The 22,856-nt window shown below is 41.5% G+C and overlaps 1 protein-coding gene across 10 annotated transcripts in view; it reads right to left on the minus strand.

The window, feature by feature from the left end:
• zfhx3b (zinc finger homeobox 3b) overlaps positions 1 to 22,856 on the minus strand; it is a 308,314-nt gene that overhangs the window by 248,708 nt on the left and 36,750 nt on the right. For 6 of the 10 annotated variants that reach the window (XM_085907648.1, XM_085907645.1, XM_085907656.1 and 3 more), the window contains one exon: positions 11,774 to 11,882. The exons of the other annotated variants lie outside the window; for them this stretch is intronic. The gene's annotated coding sequence lies outside the window, so the exon portion shown is untranslated. The remainder of the gene's footprint in view (positions 1 to 11,773; positions 11,883 to 22,856) is intronic. 10 annotated transcript variants of the gene reach the window in all.

The following is a 22,856-nucleotide window of genomic DNA, read 5'->3' on the forward strand; positions in this document are numbered from 1 at the left end:
GACATGGAATTTCATTTCCTTTTCTCTTAAAAGTAAGCACAGCCACAGTCTACACCACACAGACATACAAAAAGCAAAAGTATGCGCATGCATTTCTTCTCTCGGAACCGAGAACACAACACGACAGTGGGAGTTCACACACTAAACACACAAACATGCCACTGAAAAGTGTCGCAGACACCTGGTCAAATGCTCATATGATTTCCAAAGAAACCACCCGGCATAAATGGCTTCCTTGGGGAGAAATGGATGCAGCTAACAGGATTTGGGCAGGTTTATATTCTGTCTGATCCTGGCGGAGATGGAGCTGGAGGTGGGATGAAGGAGGAAAGGGTTAAGACGCGGAGCAAGAAACATTTTATCACACCGGAGGGGGACAGGGAGCTGCGGGGCGAGGAACGGTAAATATTTCAAGATGATAGGTGACACGAACAAAAGGTTTATTCTCATCCTCACTTTTTAAGGTGCAAAATTTGGGCTCGGTAATCCATAACAGCAGTCCTGGCTGACACGCGGATACGGCACTGAGGAATAGGCCTCTGCATCATCACCCCCCCCCCCACACACACACACACACACACACACACACTAAAAATACTGCTCCTTATACAGTCAGACTTAGTGACAAAAATACAACATCAAGAATCAAAAATGAGGAACATTCTTCGTTGAATCCCCCTTTTCACACAATAGCCACAGTAAAATAGCCATGAGTAGCAAAGTTCGAGGAGTTTAGAAGATTAGACAGGAAGGGGAAACTTGATGGATGAAAAGGGACATGATTTTTCATCCATCTGAACGAAATATTTTAATTGCTGATAGTTTCTCTAAACTAGCTAGCCAGATATGCAATCCGCTTCCGATTTCATCTGGAAGACACAATTTTTTTGACCCGACTGGCTAGGTGCCACTCTCCTTTCTTTTCTGGTTAAAAAATAGAGTCTTGGGTTTGAAGGTGCTCTTGAGCAATCTCTCCCATCTAGTGTTGGGTACTGTTATTGCAACTTAAAACTGCTCCACTACAGTAGCCGGTTTCATTTTCAAAAATGAATCGAAGACCATCCTGAGGCCGCCAGTTACTCGTCCTTGGTTTAAAAGACACAAGTTCCACATAATTTAAGCTTCTTTGACTTTTACTACCATCCAAATTTACTACACCATCTCTCACTTTCCCCAATTTGAACTTGTTTGAGCAACTTTGGAGGATTTTGTTTGAGGGGGGGCTGTCTGTTAATAAATGAATGGACCTCTCGGCTATCAAAGACACAGCACTGGCTCCCTGTTCAGAGTCATAGAGCGCTCTGTCACTGTGCCTGTGAGAGTCAGATAACCCTTTGATGGAGAGTACGAGTGCTTATTGTTGTCTGCAGCCTCCACCTTGCCTCAAACACATATGAAGATTTATGGAAGGAGAGGGCCGAGCAGCGGGGGCCCGCAGAAACCTGACGGGCTACGACAGCAACAGGAAAAGGGGGCAAGGAGAAGAAGGGGAGACGCACAAGTTGGGGTTGGGGATGGGGTTGGTCTCCTATGACCTGCCGGTGGAGTAAACAATGCTCTTGGTAGAGATGACCGCGATTATCTGACTATTAAAAGGAGGACAAATGATGGTAATAGTGTGCTTGCTACTTGTCCTCCTCTGCAACAAAGGAGCAGCATGTATCACACAAGTAGGAGAAAAAAGCAACAAACTGAAGGATCAGACAAAGAAAAAAAAAAGTTGAAGGTTAAAGTTACTTTCAAGGCACTTTGGAAATTGGTTTTTGAGTACAATATACTAAGATGTGTTGCTCTCGAGCAACAGAAACGGTATTCTTTTAAAAGTTGGATTACACAATGACAGAGTGTACATGTTTATTTTGATAATATTCATTAATCTTTCGAACCGCTTATCCTCATACTTACGGAAAATCTGAAGTCTCAAATTGGCCTACAGTGCATGTTTTTGGAATGTGGGAGGAAATTAGAGTAGCCGGAGGAAACCCACGCAGGCACAGGGAGAACATGCAAACACCACACAAGAAGGCCAGAATCAAACCCTACACTTCAGAACTGTGAGGCAAACGTGCTAACCAATGCTACACCGTGCCGCCCACAATATTACACACAGTAATAACGGTGCAGTGTGTGGGACAAGCCAAAATCAAACGCACCTAAGCGTAGTTGGGAGTGGGCATATATTATAAAATGAAAGACTGTGGCAGTATGTTTGGTCTCTTATGAGACAAGTTCTATTATTCCACTACATTTTTAGTATAATAGAGATTTTAATAAGGATATCAAAGGAACTTTATAGTGCTATTAATCCAAAGAAATAATATGAAAGCCTTTTAATAGTCATTATCTGAATATTCACGAAATATTACTGGACACAAGTCGTAATATTGTATCCATAAATGCATATCTATTTTACACTTGACACATGACTAAAAAATGTGCAAATCCACACATTGCTTGCAAGTAAAATACACATGAATGAATTCCATATGTATAGAGGAATAATGATGTTGAAAATTTAGGTGTCAGCCGAATATTAAATGCACCTTTCTACACCTGCAAGTGAAGGCAAGTATCAAGTATCTACATTTACACAACTATGCATATTTTCAATGGCCACCTGTGTATTCTTCCCCATGACAGATTCATTTTGGCTTTGGCTTCAAAATACAACCAAAAAAAGTGCTGTACTGAGTGAAGAAAAGTATGTGAGGGTGAGCAAGCAGACAGGACAAAAAAGAGATTTTAGAGAAAGCTGATCAGCGACTCATAGTGCCCTCTTCTGATCACATGCAGCATGGTGCACAATAATATCAAGCACCTGAAACAGTAAACCACTCTGATCCCTGTTTTATAATAAGGCAGAATAAATGTAATGCACAAAAGAGGATTGGAGAAGTGGTTAAAAAGATATTATGAATGTGCAATAATGCACAAAACCAGAAGATGAATTAGCAGAAGCTTGACTTAACCAAAATAAGATTTGCACAGTTCTGTTTGTTTTCAACATGATCTCCTTGTGCGTTAAAAAGTTTGCTTAAGAGCTCAAATCACATGATCGATTAGATTGAGTCATTGTGAAGATTTGTATTGAGTTAATTAATTAGATATTTAACTGACATTTATTTATTCACTTTTTTATTTATTGCTCGGAGGAGAGGGCTATTGTCATACTCTCTAAGTGATATGACATAATTACGTGAGGATGACTGAGAGGTCTAAGGCGTTGCTTTTAGGGCCCAGTTTCCTTTGTGACTCCACGTGTTTAGTCACACTAGATAGCCAGCTACAACCCATTGCTAGTTAGCAGGTGCAGTGTGAATGGCTTGCCTTGATCTCGGAAACTCGCACAGAGCTGACGTGAGTGCATCCAGCCCAGTCGAGCTTTTTTTGGACAATCTCAGTTTTCTGCAAAAATTTGATTAAAAATTTGCTACTCTCTCTTTTGCTATTCATGGTGTTTTGATGAGCCACAAATTGAAAATTCTGGCAAACTGCAATGCGAGATTCTATCTCTTCGGGAAAAAAACGGATGTCAACTAGACATTGGGTTGTATAAAGATTACCCATTTTCACCCATATGATTACCTGCTTTTATTAAAATTGGATCCAAAGAGGCCTGTTTCTCATTTGAATTTAATGAAGGCTGTGCTGTCTGTCTGACAGGGAGCTTTTGATTTATATATTGATATTAAATTCAACAAGAGTTGCAGCCCGGAGAAAGCAGGACCATGGATCTTGGCCCCACACCAGGTACATCTCGCCTTCCTCCGAACCCCCATCTGCTCCCCTCACTCGAAGGAGCTCAGTAGCCAAGGACACATGCTGCATGGCACCCCTCTCTCATAGCTCTTCCTCCTCCTCCTCCTCCTCTCATACCTCTTCCATTATTCATAGTAAAATACAAGTGATGTAAAAATGAATAATAAATGCAGTCAACGCAAAACAAAAGTTGGCAGGCCAGTACTGTCAGAATGGTCACTTGACAGAAATAAAGAGAAACATATCGTTAGCCTAGTGGCAGATTTGCCTATAAGTCGTTTTTGGGAAAGAAGAAAAATAAATTAATCAAAAGTCTGGTTGCATTCATTTAACTTTTGCGGATTACTATAACCTTATCAGTTTTTTTGTTGTTGATTTATTACAGTAAATTAAAAATGAATTTGGCAATTATGACATTAAGTTACCAATTTTTTTATCAAGCACATTGGCATTTTTATTGATATTGGGAGAGTCAATTTGAAATGACTTGAGCCAATTGTGCTATTAGGCTAACAATTTGTTATTTGTAGCTCAAATGCAGTTCAGAGTCAAAAACTCCAGAGTAAGGTTTACATCCAAACAAACAGCTGTTGTACAAAAAACACATCTCCAAAAATCACAATCCTTCACTCAAGCAAAAGACGCTGTCCGACCAAAAGAGCCGCATTAGACAACTCGAAAGAACAAAGAATGACTGCTGTATCTCAAGACAGTCAGGTTGGAAGGGAGGGGCGCTTGAATTTTTATGCTAAAATGCTGCTCTTGTTTAAGAAAGCCACTGCAAGGGACAGCCACACGCTGAAGCTCAAAGTGAAGAGGACAAAGAGCAGAAGAGCATATTTTCTCTTGCCATGGAAACACATAAAAATAAAAGAGTGAGAAAACTGATTTCAGTGGATCTTTTAAAGCTGATTAGATCAGTGCCTCATTTCTTCAGATGCATTGTGTATAAATGCTGTCATTTATTGCCAGCATTTCAGACAGCATGAATCAAAATGTCCTTGATGTTTGCTTAGCGATTAATATTGTGTACATTTGTCATGTGTGGCGTCTCGCAATTAATATGGGATCCGTGTGCCGAATGTCTGCCTGAATATCTAATATAAAAGAAAAATGGGTGAGGATTGCATTTTGTTTTTAATGTTTTGCTCGAGCGGCGCACTGCTGTCACGCCCGCCTTTTTTTTCCTCCAAGATGTCAGACAAAAAGAAAGGCGAGATAGAGAGGGAGGGATCCTGGAGGGGGGGGGGGGCAGGGGAACGGAGGGGCTACTGACATGCACTTGTCTCCAATCTCTTCGAATCCATTGCACAATTCATCTGCTTTGTCTCTAATGCCACGACTGAGGACAAGAAGACCAGACGCCCATTAGAGTCCTCATACTGCCCTCCCCACTATGCAGACCCCTCCCTTCCCACCTTCCAACACCTTCTTTTTTTTTTCCTCCATGTGACTTGCTGACTGAACAGGCGGTAAAGCAATTCACCACAGCGCCAGACCAAAAATACCCCCCACCCCCAAACAACAGGGGTATGTCAGGAAGGCAACCACATCAAAACCATGTTGTCATGGTAATGTACTATGGTCAACAAATTACACACCAAGGCAGAGGGATCCACAAAATACTGGAAATATGCACACACGGACGGGCCTTTATGTCGTAGACTCAAACAAAATACAGGGTAAGTGAAAATGCGGAGGGATTTTTCCATCCTTATTTTTAAAAACTAGAGTGAGTGACAGTTCATTAATATATTTAATCAAAAGCAAAAAAAAAAAAAAAAAAACATGAACACAGCGATTGATGACAACAGTTTAAGATGTTTTCTTATAGTATGCTGTCGTCAGCTACGGGAGATATAATCCTTGTGTTTTAAACTTACTTGACCAATAAATATGATTCCAATTGACACGAAAGATAACCCAAAAAGTTTTTGATCCATTCAATATTGTTCTGCAAGTAGATCATATTACTCGTGGATGCTCAACAAATGCTTCCTCGTTCAAGGTCATGTGATCGCAATGTCCATCCACAATAGCCGCCAGTCAGCCAATAGAGTCAACAGACAGAAAAAGAAGAAGTCTTCCCGGAACGCTTGGCATTTGGATGATCTGCTGGCAAAAAAGGAGCAGTGCAAGGAGGAAAAAAGAAGATCTAAAATGTGCTCCTTCACCTCACTTGTTCAGGATGCTGGCAGCACTTGACTTCAGCTTTTAAGCAGAACTACACCAGAGCTCTAGCCTCGTACAAGAGGATCCTCCATCCCAACAGATCGCTGGGGTCACTTTATTGAGGTTACTCTGCTGTGCACTACATAAAAAGGCGGGGAGATTGAGGGATATTAATGGTAAATGTGGCATAGCTACGGCATTAAAACCCCTTCTTTGTCCTCCCTTTTTTCTTTGTTTGGCCAGAAGAGCTGAAGGCTTAGGGATAAAGGTAGCGCTGGAATCATGAGATGGGGATAAAAGCCGGGGAGGGATAGTCAGCTCGGACCAAACGACAGAGCAGTGGGTAATTAAAACACCCGGGGCCCCTGAAGTTCCCCCATTCATCCATCTTCTCTTTCCCCTCCTAAAAACACACATTCTTACAGGCTCACAAAGAAAAAAAAACATACAGGCCGACACATATGCACACTCTGGAGCAGTTTGAACGGTGGCTCCCCGCTTGAAATAAAAATCCACACAAGCGGAAGTGCGCATATCTCCCACTGCTGGCTTCTGTTTATTTTTCATTTGTACATTTTTAAGGCTCATGAAAGACTATTGTTTTTATCTGATTACTCCCAGACTGCCTGCCTCCGCTGCCTCAAAATGGCCCACAATCATGAACCCTATGGACTTTTTCATTTGACAAATGCCCCTGCGCTTTTGTGTGTAATGTAATTACTTCAGATGACATTATTTTCCACAAACTCACTTTGTGCATGTACATGAACAATAGATGCAAACCATTACGAAAAAGTACAAGCAATTAGCAATTAGATGACAAAAATACAAACTAGCAAAAATCAAATAACAGGACATTGAGAAGAACCTCTAATAAAATTAGTCATGTTTTTTTTATCGACAGTATATATATTTGAAAAATAATGTCTTTACTTTATACAGGAGACGTTTCTTTGTCTTTTCGTGATCAAGCCTCTAGGACGGCAGTCAGACCACATTGCCCTCTGTTGGTGGCCCTGCATCAAAGCAGCCAAAAAACATTTCACATTTTCACGAAATTGTATGATTTAGATTATTTCACTGACAATCTAAAAAAAAATCCTATATACACTTTTGCATGGTTCTATTTCCAGTTGTACTTGATGAGGTGTGGATGACTAGTTGGCTCCACATGTCACTGGTGTGGTCAATGACCTCGCGTGGGAGAGCGCCGCAGCGCCATGTGAAAAGCCGGTGAATAAGGATGTGTTAAAGCAGCATGTTGACGGGGGAATAGGAGCTAAAAGGATCTCTGCACTTTGCCCACACTGAAGTCATTACCACCGGGCCTTTGATTTCCACATGCAAAAAGCTCAGGTTGTGAGGGCCCCATGTGCTGCTCCGGAGGAGTACGTTTTCCACGCCGGTCTTCATGTGGTGTTAATGTCTGCGCTAGTCAGGGCCAGATCAGTCAGGAGAGGGGGGGGGGATAGGGCAAAGTGCTTGCTCAGATGTTTTTGATCATTTCGAAGACGATTAAAAGATCTGTTGGCCTTCGCACCCCGGTCGCTCTCTAATCATTCATCGTCTTCTTCACTCTGTTTCATATATATATATATATATATATATATATATATATATATATATATATATATATATATATATATATGCTGTGTGTATATATATATATATATATATATATATATATATATCACGAGTATTCAGAGCGGATGAGGCAAAAGTGAAAGGACAATCAGTGCAGGAGATGTCCCCGTTCTGCATGATTTAGATTTTGTTGGCTACCACCAAAGGAAGGGCAGGGAGAGGTCAAGGGGCGTGAGAAAAACAATCACCTGCTGTTCACTTAACCGCTTGGTCAACACCAAACGTGGCCGACTCTTTGGTTCTGTGTGTGTGTGCTATGTCTCAGTTAGGTGGTTGGAAACAGATGGCAGTGCAGTATGTAAAGTCTCTATACTCACCATATACTGTTTACATTTTTTAAAATATATTTAGTCAGGATTTATTTGCATTAAAACAAACTGAATGTGTTATCGTTGTGATATAAAATACCAAGTGATGTGCCTATTGTGACGAGCCCAAAATGTTGTTTCAAACGTTTATATATTTTAATCAACTTGTGATGCATGAAATTCCAATAACTTGCAAAAAAAAAAAAAAAAAAAAGCGGTAGCGCTGCTACCTTAACACCTGACTTTGGCAGAGAGTTAACGTCAGCGAGACCGGATCCGACAGCTTTAGTCTCCAGAACAGCCAGCTTATACAGATAAGTGGGCCAGACTGCATAAGCCTCACTCAAGTATTCTATTACAGTGCCAATTACCGCTTGGTAAATAATGTACTATATATGTGGAAGAAACTACAGACAAGTGGAATGTCCAAAGAGTTTGAAAAAAAGACACACATACATATTTTATACACATGCATATTTGATCATATGTATATATTAAATAACTATTGAATTGAATGTTTATTTGCGTGATGATTTAGATGACCAGCAAGTGCATGGTCACTTGACGCCTGCTTGCCGTCCAGGCCCGAGCAGCTCTCACAGCAGACACCCACAAAGCTTCTTCTCTAATGGGGACAAATTGGCAATGTCTGTACGGGCTGGTGCTGTGTTCTAGGAGCTGTGAATTGATAGTGATGCCTAATGATCCCCTTGGGTAGATCAATACCAATAATCCCCTTTCCCACCTATCCACGTCATTGACTATAGTGAAACTGGAGGAGCAGCATGGGGAAAAGTGCCGGCCAGAGCGCTGGGGTCAAGAGTTCAAGGGCCACAACTCTCACACGTGCACTCAAACTTGTGTTGGTGGCAAGCGGGGAGATGAAAGCGAAAGTAAGGTCATATCTTGATCGGTAACCATTCGTCCAGACACTCAAAAACATTCAGAAGCTCAGCACGACACAGCAGGGGGGTTCAGAATGAAAAACAGTAGAGAAGAAAAGAAGTTGCTTGTGTATTAGTTGATCAATACTACTTTGGGGTCTTTATGCAGTTATTAGTGTTCATTTTCAATTAGTAGCAGGGTTGAATGTGCACGCATTGTTGCAAATCACTGAACCGCCCATTTCCCAAAATCTTCAATTAAAATATTTGTGAAGTTTTCAGTGATGCAATCACAAGCATACATATTGTAGAAAGAAGTTATTTTTACAACACTGAATGTAGCTTACTATTTTTGCTCTTCACATTTAGATCTGTGCATCTACAGTAATTATTTATGTACAGACCCCTTTCACATCCAATGATATTATTGTGTAGCTAAATGTGTATTGATATCTTTTATAATTTGTTATTTTATTTGTGTGTGCCGGACGTTTCTGTTTTGCTCTCCATACAAAATCCATATTGCAGGGCTAAGAAAGGCTTATTCAAATGATGCTATATTCAACAAGCAAAGTGTCGCTATTTAAAACATTCAAAGTTTCCTTAACAAAATGTTTTTTTTATTTTCTGTCATTGCCTAGTACTAATCAAAAACAACTAATTTACATTTCCAAATTTGAAATTAATTCTCTTCTTGACTTTCCTCATATCGGAAGCATATTTTGAAGGAAAACATTCTGAGGGTAAAAAGGAGGAATCAAAGCGCAGGCCGTGTTCACCAGTGCAAGAGTGAGACGAAGCGTGGAGTCCCTATGGAGCTTCGTGTCTGTGTGTGTGTGCGTGCGTGCGTGCGTGCGTGTGAACGTGCGTGTCCGTGAGCTGTGCAGTCATAAAGCCTCACATCACCCCCTGGAACCCCATGGTCAGCAGCTGATTACTCCCACCAAACGCATCCGTACACTTTATCCCAGCTGTCATAGCGCATACTCATTACGGGCTGCACCGGCCAGCTGACTCCACGCGGCCACACCCGCCCGGACGCGGCCGCGGGGCCAAGCCGGGGGGGGCAGCGGCCACAAATCAGAAAGCGGCAGAATAAATGAATGCATTTGCTTTCCAAATTCACCATCAGGACCGAGCGCATGACATTTTGGTGTCAGTCTTCGCTTTGGACACACTGACTACACCTGCATATGTTGATATTCGGTTTATGTTGGTGCTCGATGAATTAATAATTACTCTCCATTAAATTACACCAGTGCAGCATGGTGTCATTAACTATTGATGTCGGGCTCCCAAGTTGCTCATACCATCAAGAGTACTCAAACAAGGACAACAGGAGGGAAGTTTAAAGAAATCAATCTCCTCAACTAGTCTTCTTGATGCCTATATAGCGGCTATCCCAAACACTGCACTTGCCTCAAGCAGGTATATATGCATGTGTGCAAGAGCAGGAGGGGTCCTATCAAAGGAATGACAAGGGTGCCACGCTCCAAGTCCTGTCACACAGTAGGTGTGTTTTTCGCCATAGCAACTCAGATGTGGTTTCTCACATTTGTTCTATCTTCATAAAAACAATTCTTTGACCATTATGTCAATCGATGTAACGTGCACTTTTATCTGCAGCGCAAAGTCACCGATTATTGCGGCCGTCTACGGAAATGTGAAATGCAATTGCATTTTGACAAAACTATAATCAAATCCTCTATAATTTAATGTAAATACAAAAACGACAAACTCAAAAACTCTCCAATCACCAAAAATGAACATTGCATGCATTTGTGCATAGCATTAAAATATTACAACAATGTGAATGAACTACTACAATTGTGTTAATAATGAAACTGCTTAATTTGCACTGCAAGTCGTAACTGACGTACTTGAAGTAGCACAACTGATGACGACGGTAATCAAAAAAATTATTATGGGGGGGGAATAGCTCAAATATGTAAATACAATTAAACTAGCCGCAAACTCATTTGTAATATAATCAAATCAAAAGGGAAAGGTTATTTCAATCAGCCACTCAGAGATGAACGTAAAAAGAAAACATGCCACGTCTGCCCCCCCTCCATTCTTGCCTCCCAGGACAGCAAAGTGCAGAGCTTAAACAGGAGCTTTTAATTCATTACATCATTATGTCATCTCATCCTAATCTGTGCAGTGGCCTCCACTGCTTTGACATGCAAATGGCTTGGAAAAATGTCTGGGGACGTACAGCGGGAGGAGGCGAAGCACAAAATAGCAATCATCACATCTTGTCAACGAGTTGAAAATATACCCCGAAGACATCTGCCATTTTTTTTTTTTAAACCCTCCTCTCTCTGAAACTCTGAGTCGAGTCCCTCTGTTCTCTGGGCAGTGCTCGTCTTCCGCCATTTTTGTCAAAGAATGCCCTAAACAAAGCGGTGGCAAGATCACACGGGGAGGCGGCAATCTGTTCAGGATCAGGCTCCCAACGGAGAACGTCTAAACAGTAGAACGCGTGGCACACGCGCTCCCGTCCAGCCCCCCTTCCATTTACACGTGCCCCTCATCTGCATATTCACAAAAAAGGCCCCTCTGGCTTCCCCCTCATCAGTAAACTACTCCCGAAAGCTTCACTCAGGAAAGCCAGCAGACAAAGTGTGCCGAGTGGGACCTCACACACACACACACACAAAGATGATATACAAAAAGGCACCACTATACATTTTTACCACACGCACAGCACAAATATACTCTGGCATAGTAAAGAGAGAAATCAGAGAGCGACTTAGTTAGATGTGCTGTTGTGAGTATTGGCCACGCTCATCTAATTTCCATCCCGCCTAGCCCTCCCTCCCCTCAATCTTCCTCCTCCCCCTTCCTCCTCACCCGTCTCCCCCTCCTCTCATCATCAGGTACCTGGTGACGAGCGGCCCGTGATAATCCACAGCCTCTAACCAATCAATCAGCAGCATCGTAATCAGCGGCAGTAGAGAGGAAGAGAAAAGGAGAGGGAGAGAAAAGAAGCCCATAACTTACCGCGGGTCGCCTCCAGTCTGCTGAGCACAAGCGCAGAGTTCTGCTCGGGGCTTTTGGCTGCAAGCTACCTGGGCGAGTTCACCACAAATATGACACCTTTGGGTGATTCCTAAAAAAAATAAATTCATATTTTTCACTGCATTATAAACATGTAACCGACATATAAAAGCACTCCCCCTCCCTTTTCCTATTTCAGTCCGACTCTCTACCTTTCTCCCTCTCTTCTTCTTGCTGTCACTCTCTCTCTTCTCATTCTCTCCCCTTGCTCCCTATTTGCCTCTCTCCTCCCTCAGTGTGTGCCTGTTGCAATGGTATGGACATATACGAGCCATACAGTAGAGATATGTATTGGGAAGCATGTGCAGACCGTAAAAAAAAAAAAAAAAAAAAAGCCCGACTGGTGTGATACCCCGCAGATGATCTGGACCTTGTGTGTCTGTTGGTGGGAGGGGGCAAAAGAGGCAAGGGAGGGTCAAAGCTAAATGTTCTACAAAGAACACGGGGACCAAATTCTTTGAATCAAACACATATCGCCCCCACCTATCCCCCGCCGGCTTCTATTCGCCAAGCCCCCACCCTGGCCCCCCTCCCATCAGCCTCAACCACAACCCAAACCTGCTTTCTCCTTCCCCATTTCTGCTCATAGGCATTCCCTCCGCAGACATCCTTTGAGGCGTTTCGTCGTCTCCAGGAAAAGGTAATGCCGCCAAGCAGCCCCATACATTTTGCCTTGAGGCTGAGATAGCTGAAAAGCCATGCCTGCTATCCACTTTCTTTTCAGGCAAAGACAAGAAAAACGCACAGGTTTTACACACCTCCCCAAAAAGATCTGATGCCGAATTTAGCATAGGATTACACAAAACCTCTCCCGTGTACCTCTGAACAGAACCCAGGTTTCTCCACACTGTGATTCCACTCCTCCCCCTCACCAAAGGCGGCACACAAGCAGCAGCCGGGGCACGGTGCCTAAGTTTAGTTCTACAACAGAGAGCTCCGCCGTGAATAAAATGTGGCATTCGAGGAGCCTCTCCATGAAGATATTCCGAAAAGAGAACACTATATTTGTATCTGTGGCTACGCATCCCGTGGTGCTGGAATTTCAATACTCGAGTGTGCATGGTGAGGCGCACTCTCGAGGCCTCATGCAGACAGAAGCGAGGTGCTGGCTAATTAGTATTACAATTATAGGGAAAGCAAAGCCTAATAAGGCCTTCATGGGGCTCCACCTCATGCCATTTCTCCTCTGTCATCACCCTCAGTGGTGGGTCTCCTCAGGGCTGTATACTAAGCCCCCTTCTCTTCACTACGCCGACTCATCATGACCGTTCATTTCAAAATTCAACTCGTCGTAGCAGACGACACGGCTCTAGAATAAATCTGCAATGAGGAAATATGAACACCTGAAGACGACAACATTATAAAGTGTACGAGTGCAGTCCTGCTGTGGCGGAGCTTTGCTTAATCGAGCTGCCCAGTCATGTGCAATACAAATTGTGACGTCACAGTTTAGCAGAAACTGGAATGGCTCATGCAGACACATTTAGAGGAGTAAAATGAATTGGTAGGTAAAATGTAGTTGTTGTTTTTTTTATCAAATTGCCACATGGATTGTGTGTTTGTGCGGGATGGGGTGAAAAAAATCTGCAGAGAAAAGAACCACAAAAACATGATCTACTGAAACAACTGGTTTTGATAGCTTTGTCAGAGGATGGGCTGAATATCAGCATCATTATCATCTGTTGCTGGTGTATTGATTATGAAGTGAGATGACCATATTTTGTCCCACCCCTGGTGCCCACCAATCTGTGAGCGGACTGCGCCAGCAGGACATCTCAGATATCCACGAAGAGTAACCGGCTCTAAGAACAACATGACGCTGGAAAAGACACACAGGAGACGCGGCGGTCCCCATCAAAATGGATGACTAGCATACATGTGAATGTCATTAGAAAACTCCAGAGATGAATGTACGCAGGAGTAGGGGAGCTAAAGTGCACTGGTGTCTTGCTACATGAGAAGCCTCCATGTTCTCAATGAGGAGAGACAGAATTTACGCAACATGGCAGCTCTGTGTTGTAATGCATCAAGCCTACTGAGAGCTGCACTGTCACTCCCACTCTTCATCATCGGCAGGAGCAAAACAACAGCCATGTATTGTCTTTTGGGCAAGAAATACTATGCGTGTGCTTGCAAGTGTGCCTGAGTCCACGTGCAGCAGCGTTTGGGTTTATGAATGTATATATATACACATACACACACACACACACACACACACACACACACACAAAAGCACACATTCAAATACACACGTCCGCCTCCACTGCATCCATATTAAACAGTTTTGGAGGTGAATGTGCTTCCCTGGGTGTCATGAATATAAGAGAAAGCATCCATCTTCCAGAATACAATTTCACAGGTAGTGACAGTAAAACCGACTCTGACTCTCGGACACACACCGGCACACGCGCAGAGACACACACGCACAAAATGGAGAAGGGAAAGATATGGTCACAAGCTGCCTGCCATCTTTTGATTTTTTGAACTGTGATAGCTCTGGCAGCAGCAGCGTCCCGTGTTAAAGCTATTATCTGCTCAATGGCGAAATTCCAATAAAGGCAAACCCTGCTGATTGATTCAAGTCGATTCAACCCATGCTGACCTCATTCATGCGACAGTTTCTGTGAAACAGACTTAATACCTGTTTCACTCTCATCAGGGAGCGACATTATGGTCACGTTACAAAATCGGCTCTATGCTAAACGAGTGATTACAATTTTAGAGGTAAAAATATCAGTCTAAGCAGGTATGAGGAAAAGAACTGAGCAAAAACTATATTTTATTAACCTGTAAAAATATACTAATGCATTCTAAGCTTTGATTTTTTTTTTCTCAAATTTGAATAGAAACTTAAATTCCCAGTGCAAGCCGTCTTCGTCTCAATTACCTATTAAGACATCATCTTTTACGGAGATTTTTCCATTAATTGTGTGGAAGTGGAACTGCAGGTGGGAATTATACCTGGGTTATAAATGTGCATAACTAATTTAATTAACTAATGAAGGAGAATCCTTCATGACTAGATTTTTTTTTCAGTACAGTATTTAACACTGGGTTAATTAGCTTAATCATGCACTTGATACTGAAGCAATTAAGCCAATTAATTCACAATTAAAGACTGACAAATGTGATTATGTATTCATAGAGACAGAGGCGTTTTTTGTAGTATGACCGAAAAAAAAATTAGGTGAGGGGGTGCAATAAAATACAAAGTAAAAGCTATAAGAAATGCAATAATGTTATTCATAAATAATAAAAATAAAAAAAATAAAAATGTTTAAGTTTGAGTTGAAAAATAATGAATGAAAATGTAACGTGAAGGGAAGAAGACAATGAGAGGAAAACTTGATTAATGCAATTAAAGAATCACCACACGATGGGGGGAAAAGATAACTCCTACCATTTTTACCACACTAAGATGCACATTCTCTGCTCCTAAAACTCTGCACATCTAACAAAACCTTATGCATGAATAATAATTCAAGTCAGTCAAAAAAAATGTTATGTCAAGTGTACTCACTGTTCTGTTTTTTTTTTTACCTGTTTGTTAAGCTGACTCACTTCTAAAATATGAATGTTGCTTCAGAGCAGTGCAGACGGCTTTACGACAACACTTGTGTTTCAGTACTGTTGTTTTTCCATGTCGGTACACAACTGCTAGCCTGATCTTATGGACACACGGATGTGGTGTTTGTGTTGTTCCCCAGCTCGGCTTGGACTGTTTGGGGCCTTCGCATTCGCTCCAGTACACACGGGAGTCGCCACATGCTTCGTGCACACGACTTGATGAAAAACATGAGTGACAAGATTCATGGCCATCAGAGCAGCTGATGAAAATGGTCTGGTGAAAGAAGAATGGGGAGGGGGGACTCTTTAAATGGATTTTATTTTATTTCTATTTGCTAAATAAACACACAAAGTATTTTAAAGAAATTAAAGGTGTCATTAAAATTTAGCTTAGCCTCCAAATGTGGAAATAATTTAGATTTTTAAGATTAAATTGTATGTTTTTACACATTTTGTATGATAATTTGTATTATTTACAATATGCACGGTATATTATGATGTATAGAATTAAGGTAAATTATTTGCCATCCCAATATAAAATCCAAACCTAAATTACACTACCACCAAAATACATATTTTGCTTTGTTTTCTAGTTTAGCTCAACGGAGACATGATTCCATCACGCTCGACTTTACAAGCACACGAGGGGGTGCATGAGGCTGCTCACCCCGAGACTGCGGCACTTGGGCCGCCATGAAAGCATAAAACAGCATCTTTCACTTTGAGCACTACGAGCGAGGTCAGCCGATTGCAACCACAGGCATCTCGACATAAAATACAGCTTTACACTCATACTAGGACATGTCCCTCCATTAGGGTTTCAGAAATAGTCAGTAAAATAAATAAATTGGGAAAAAAAATTATATATATATATATAATATATACATATAAATGCAGTATATATATATACATATCTCAATTGCACATGTGCATTTTTGTAAATTAGTAACTGAAAAATATGCATATTGTGCAAAATGTAATTATTATAATTTGTATCACATAAATAATTGAATACAGAGCAAGTATGTGAACAGGCAGAAAGAAAAAAACCTGAGCCAACATAAGGTTTCCGAAGTGATGTGGCACGCGACACGTCACCTGTGCAACCGCCGCGCCGCCTGATTTGGCTCTTCAGCCAGGGGGGCGAGTGGCTCTGGGGACAGAGCGAGGAAATGGCTGCTGTGGTTGTTTGAGATGAGGTTAGCAGAGCGGCGAGCTGGCTGGATGCTCCTGTGGCCCAGATTTGCTCCAATCCCCATTTGTCTACTCTTCGACTGTATTCCCTCAGAATATTGCTTTTGTATTTATGGTGTTGGCTCAGGGGGAAAAAAAATAGATGCAATACATCTATAAAACAAACAAAAAATGGCTTTCGAACAATATTCTTATTCTCAGTCGTTTAACATCTGTTATGATTTTGAGGTGTTTTTGAAATTAATCTGAGCACTGTGGCATTTTGTTCAGCATTATACATTTGCCATGAAGACCAATGCTTCATGTGCTCACCCCAAGAGCTAAAAGGGTATTTACCGACATGAATCCCAGTAAAAGCGGCAAGTCCAAGCAACATTAGAGATGACAGTGATTTCCTGTCAGCATTGCAGACACAAGCAAGAGACATCACTTTTTGGGCAACAATTTAGCCTTTGCTCAGATGGAAGTCTAAAAAAAATATTAATAAAAGGATGAAAACCACCTCATTCTCTTTCTTTTAAGTGAAAACTTAACAGTATACGGAGATGAAGACAAGCTTTTTATATCCTACTATGTTGTCATTTCTGTAAGCATGACATTTTTTAAATTGTGAAAAGTGTCAAATACAGTTTGAGGGCACTAAGATTGCACATGTGCAGGCAAAATAGGGGCATAAACCTGAAGCATTAGCATTATTACAAACAACATTTCCTATATTTCCTTCTCTTGGATGGATGAGCGATTTCAATGGCTCTTCCTCCACGCCAGAAGCACTGGTGAACATAAAAGACAAACCACGCTTTTGCAGTCTCTCTTGCCTTCTTTGTTTTCCGGATTTAAGAACACCATAAAGGCCTGCTTCTGTGCACGTTAAATGAAGTGTACACCATCCATGCAAGTGCAAGTGCATGTACGTACACAAGACTGAAAAATGAAAAGGATTTGCCACTCATAAAAAAGAGAGAAGACACTGATGTTCAATATGCTTGTTTTGGTCAAGTGACTTGGTGCAGGCAGCATAAAGTAAAACAAAATTAGAGGTTTAATGACAGTAGGATAAAGCACAGCGACAGAGAAAATCTACATAGATATAGAACGGAAAGAATGCACCTTATTGTTACTTCAATTTGAACTCAAATCAGCTCAGTGGTGTTATGGCTTAATCATGCACCTGATCCTTTTACTGTTTACCAAATCACATTGGCATTCATGAGATCACGAACATTTCCCTTACAACAAAAACAAACAAAAAAAAGTCAAAATGAGTAATTATGTTTGTTTGGGTAGTGTTGCAACCAAATTGTTTTTGATGCATTATATTTCTAAAAAAATATCAAGGGGATGTCATAGTTAAGACGAAGTAGATGGGTCAAGCAATATAAATTCATCTCATATTCATCAGAGTGGTTGTTCTCTGCAAAGGGGGGCTCATGGCGCTACCTATCCCACTCCCTCTTTTTTCTTTGATTTGGCTCATTTGAGCAGTACGGTCCCCAGCATCTTGTTAGAACTGCCACCTCGATGACTCTGCCCCCTGGATGATAAGGGGGGGGCAGAGACGGAAGGGGTGCTCAGAGGGGTGTGGAGGATGATAGGTTCAGGAGGAGGCCTACCCCAAATCAGGGGTGAGAGAGCAAGGTTTTTGTAAAAAGGAACAAAGACAAGCTCACACACCATCTACTGACAAGCCGGTAGTACTGCAGTGCACAGTAAGGGGAAAATACTCCCGTCCATCACTACTGGGTCAATATCAAAACCTGTCTACTGTCAAAATTTACATTGAATCTATTTGAGAGGGATTTAAAAACATTTTAAGCAAATGGTCATTCTTTAGCTCTCTAAACAGAGAGGATGCAGGCCAGCAGATGCATGGAAATGAACCAGCCAGAGGAGGAGATATTCACAAAGAGACCTGGTCCTGTTTTATTATTAGTGACAGGCTGCAAAAATGATCCTTTTAGGTCAAAGGAACAAGAGCCATAACTGCCCAAATTAACTATAATGGCTCACACATGGGTTTCAATTCTGCCTCAATAAATCTCAAAAGCTCAAACGCACATTTAAAAAAAAAAATTGACAAGAGCTAGTTGCATATTAGTCATGTACCTGCTCAACACTAGCTACAGAACAAAAAGAATTCATACAAAACCAAATCGTTGTTCTTCAACCTTTCCATTTTCCAAGGTCGTGTTCATTTATCACAGCGGGATGTGCTGTGAAGACTGGACAAAGGCTTGAATATATAATCTTGTATAAAATGTATAGTGAGAGGCTGCGAGGTGCACAACACATCCAACGTGGGCCTAGTGGGATGTCCAGACGTGCTATAACCTTGGGGAGAAAGGGAGTGCCCCCAACGAGTTCAATGTAAAAAGACATGAAGCATGCTGCTGTACGCAAAACTGAAAGCAAAACAATAAAAACTGTTAACCACCTTTCGAACACACAAGGCTCACAAGCATGAACATACACATTTACAGAAATGCACAATTATTCTTGGCTTGCATAAAAAGATCTGAATAAAGTTTTAAAAATGTCTTTAAAAAAGACAATTTAGTTGAGGTTAGTATATAAATCTTGAAGGGAATGCAAGAACATTCGGCACAAAAAAAAAGTTTCTAGTTTGGTGCAAAGATGTTGGCAGCCAATGAGGTAGAGATTGCACTATAATTGCAATTTCTTTCATCGGGCATACACCCAGAAGACGTCTCGTCAGATACATTGTGATGGTCTGTAGTCATTCTACGGCTAGCAGGTCAACTTTAAAACTCTTAACTATTTATCAGTACTTGTAGGGAGTAGCACAGATCGAGCCTAATGTACATCACAGCGCAAGCACAGCTAAGATGATGACAGCTAAGATGATGACAGAAAAAGCCCTAATGTCTAAAGAGGCAAAAACATGAAACATCTCCAAGAGGTAACCAAACAATGAACATGCATGACCTCCACGGTGGTCCTGATCTCCAGCTATGTGAATAGGAAGCAATGAGGAAGGTTGAGCTTCCTAAGGTCAGTAGTCAGCCACAACATGACTGCTAGTGGGCAGCTTTGTGAAGCTCAAGTTAATAAGGCTTTCAAACAACTTCAGGCGAGGGGAGATAGGCAACTAAATTACAACATTGTTTTTCCCCCAATGAATCTGAATAACTTTTTCATTAGCTGTGTCACAGAGATCAGCAGTTATCAGTAGCTCTGGAGGGAATGCCGAAAGGGGTGGAGGACAATCACTGATTCTTTCACCATCTCATTTCCGACTGTGCATTTCGAAACAAAATTAATTTCCTCGGCTATCTAATAAATCACAAGCAAGTGATTGCGGTTGGTGCCAATGCAGGCGGTCACAATGAGAACGAACACTCCTGGTTCAGTCTGACAAACGAATTGTGCCGTGTGGCCTACTCATGGGATTTCCCCCTTCAGCTGCAACATTAAAATCACAGATTTAGACAATGGCTTCAGTGATTCGTTTACCGGAATACATTGAACTAGAGTTGGGGAGCAACTGTATGTTGCCACACTCAAGTGTAAAAGTCAAGCAAGACGTTCTACGGGAGGCTATACCAAAGAGTTCAGATCACGTTCCTTCCAGCAAACATCACCCCCTTCATCCAGTACTCTACACTGCAACTTCCTGAATTTCTGAGGGTATCTAGTAACTGCAACAAGAGGCTTTGTGTATGGAATGGTCCATAAAATTCTGCAATGCTGTTGATACTGTCATGCATATGTATGAAAGCATGAAGAAGCAACAGCAGCTACCCAGGGCTATGTTCTTCAAGCCAGTCAAGATAGCTCCTCCCAAAGTGCCTGAAGGACACGTGACAATGACTCCTCCTGAAGTGACTGAACAAGAAAAAGAGCCGCCGGAGAAGATGAAACTGCTGATTTGCTGTATATCATCTCGCTCAGCTAAATGCAAGGAGCATGGCACCATTTGTACAATGCCTGGAAATAGCATCTGGTGTGTTTTGGCACTACATTAATAAAATTGAACTGACTTTGCCAACTTCCCCCTCAATCCTCTTTATCAATTTCATCATCTAGCAGAAGAGTCTATTCGCTTCCTCAATTACGGCAATATCATTTGCGTGTCGGTATGATACATATGCTTCATTATACATGCAGCATCTTGTAAGGTTCAATGCATGTTTTCTACATGACTTCCCTTCCAAACAACTCGAGGGTTCCAATGATCCACCATATGCTAAAATGCCTCAGGCAATCTTAACGGGGTGTTAGAGCATTAAAAGTAGCAAGCGTAGAGTAGCACACTCAGGGAGGTTGAGGAAGAGAAGCCACCCCATACACTTGAACTGGACCGAAGCTCTCGACGCACTCCATCGGTGCTACCTTAAGTGGCAACAGGGCAGCATCGAGTGGGTAGGAACGGCGTTAGAAAACATGTATAGAAACATCACCTCTTTTGCCAATACGGGATTAACTTTAACTAACTACATATTGCTCAATCAATGTTGACACCTAGAGACAATGACTACGTTCACATGCATAAATACAGCTCTTCACTGACATATTGTAATTTGCTCTCGCAAATTCTCCGCAGTCTCTCAAGTCCCAGTTAACATGCCATTTGAGCAGTTTGATGGTTGGGGGGAAAGCTATGTTTGCCGACATTAACCTACTCTGGCATTGATACACCTTTCACCGCATTTGCAGGTAGCGATTCAACAAGGAAGGGAAACTTGCTCTGCTTGCTAACAAGGATAAACACTGGAGACTCATACAGGACTCGTGTAAAGAATTTTTTTAATTTTGTACAATGGCGATTTGCCTTGGCTCCTTTGGTAATGGTGATGACTAAAGGCAGAGAGCATAAACAGTTGCTGGAATGTGTCATCTACGAACACTATAAAGGTCCACTCATAATGACTTGATCTCTATCGAAAGTCAAGGCCGGTAGATTAAATTGATTTTGTTGGCTTTCTTTAATGTCGATCTTGAAAAGAAACGCTCCACCGCACAGACATAATTTTGAATGTATTCTTTGATTACATGTTCATGATGTGGTCTCACTGTGTATGCGCATTCTTCGGTAAATACATTTTATTTTCCGGACTATAAGACGCAGTTTTTTTTTTCATAGTTTGGCCAGGAGTGCGACTTATACTCAGGAGCGACTTATGTGTGAAATTAGTAACACATTATTGTATCATTTCACATATAAATTTTACACTTACACTTACCCGCAATTGGGCGCTCTAGGCCTGTGGAATAATTGGAACTGCAACTGAGGATGAGTCTGACGTAAGGCACGTAGAAGAGGATGCGCAGCATCATCTATCTCCAGAGTTAGCGGAGTTGATTAAAAGTGACACAGAGGATGAAGATTTCATTGGATTTTGTGATTTGGAGTGACAGGATGGTTTAGTAAACTTGTTAGCATGTTATTTAAATGCGACTTATACTCCAGTGCCACTTATTCTTCTTTATTCTGCATTTTATGGCTGGTGCGGCTTGTACTCCAGAGCGACTTATAGTCCCCAAAATACAGTAATAGATTCCCTACTGAAGAAGTTTCATACACATTGGCAGACTCAACTAATTTGTTATCTTACCGCTTAAAAAAATAGATTTCCTTGCTGTCTGGCAAATTTACAAACAAGTAAGTTTTCCTTCCATCAATTTCCTTTAAATAATGACTTGTTTTTAGCTGATGTGGCATACATCCCACCCAGCTTCACACAAGTTTGGGTCAGACATCTTGCCGCCCCAGAGTCAACTCAAATGCTCAACTAAAATGTATATGTTCAAAAAGTATTTGTTTTCTAATTCGTCTGTGTTATGCCAACATTTGACCATGTGCTTTCAATTCATTGAATGTAATAGGCGAGTTTTCTTTAGTGCATGTAAACGTACCTAGTGTATCCCCAAAGGTCAGCTTGTTACAGGGCACCGATGCTGAAATTACACTTGTGCTGAAAAGTTAATCGGCAAATTAGTGAGATGTGCTTTTAGTCCCATGCATTAGGCGCAGGTGCTTCCCAAATCTCAGCCATTTTATATTACATACAGCTGCTTTTTTGAGTTATATGTTTTTCTAAATGATTTGATTTTGTAACACAAAAGCAGAAAAATAACAAATCATCACGTTGCTTTTGAATGTGCAAAGGTCAGCAATTCAAGGACAGCATCTTTGATGGGTCTGCATCCAATCAAGAATGACTGAAAGACAACAGCCTTGAGGAGAGACTCAATGGAATCACCAAAATGGCCTGTAAAAATGTAAGACAGCAGTATCATAAAA

The sequence above is a fragment of the Syngnathus leptorhynchus genome, chromosome 3, assembly GCF_054491065.1.
Source record: "Syngnathus leptorhynchus isolate UIUO chromosome 3, UIUO_Slep, whole genome shotgun sequence".
Lineage (NCBI taxonomy): Eukaryota > Metazoa > Chordata > Actinopteri > Syngnathiformes > Syngnathidae > Syngnathus > Syngnathus leptorhynchus.